Source organism: Phaethon aethereus (genome assembly GCF_964289735.1).
Source record: "Phaethon aethereus genome assembly, chromosome: 29".
Classification (NCBI taxonomy): domain Eukaryota; kingdom Metazoa; phylum Chordata; class Aves; order Phaethontiformes; family Phaethontidae; genus Phaethon; species Phaethon aethereus.
Window position 1 is genome coordinate 1001678 of NC_138605.1, and position 1122 is coordinate 1002799.

Genomic DNA, 1122 nt, shown 5'->3' on the forward strand with positions numbered 1-1122 from the left:
ACGAGCTGGCAGGCCTCATTGAGAGGGCTTTAAACTAGATTCAAAGGGGGAAGGGGATAAAACCAGGCTCACCAGAGATGAGCCTAGGGGTGGCATGCTGGAGCTGGGGGTGAAATCAATAGTCCAGCTCAAGTGCATCTACACCAATGCACACAGCATGGGCAGCAAACAGGAGGAGCTGGAAGCCATTGTGCAGCGGCACAGCTATGACTTAGTCACCATCACAGAAACATGGTGGGATGGCTGTCATGACTGGAGTGCTGCAGTGGATGGCTATAAGCTCTTCCAAAGGGATAGGCAAGGGAGGAGAGCTGGTGGGGTGGCTCTGTATGTTAGGAAGAGTTTTGATTGTATAGAAATCAATGATTGTGAAGACCAAGTTGAGTGCTTATGGGTAAGGATGAGGGGGAAGGCCATCGAGGCAGATATCCTGCTGGGAGTCTGTTACAGACCACCCAAGGAGGACGAAGAGACAGATGAGATATTCTATAAGCGACTGGCAGAAGTCTCACATTCGCTGGTCCTTGTTCTTGTAGGGGACTTCAGTCTACCGGACATCTGCTGGAAGTATAACACAGCAGAGAGAAAACAATCTGGGAGGTTCCTGGAGTGTGTGGAGGATAACTTCCTGACACAGCTGGTGAGTGAGCCCACCAGGGGAGGTGCCCTGCTTGACCTGTTTGCAAACAGAGAAGGACGGGTGGCCAGAGGCCATCTTGGGCTTAGCGACCATGACATGATAGAATTCTCAATTCTGAGTGAAATAAGAAGAGGGATCATCAAAACCGCTGCCATGGACTTCGGGAGGGCAGACTTCATCCTGTTCAGGTCACTGGTTGAGAGAGTCCCTTGGGAGACCATCCTGAAGGGCAAAAGGGTCCAGGAAGGCTGGACAGTCTTCAAGAAGGAAATCTTAAAGGCGCATGTGCTGTAAGAAGAGCTGGCGGGGAAGGTGACTGGCCTGGCTGAACAGGGAGATTTTGCTGGGACTCAGGGAAAAGAGTAGAGTTTATCACCTCTGGAAGAAGGGGCAGGCGACTCACGAAGAGTACAAGGATCTCGTTAGGTCAAGCAGGGACAAAATTAGAAAGGCAAAAGCCCAGCTAGAGCTCAATCTGGCCA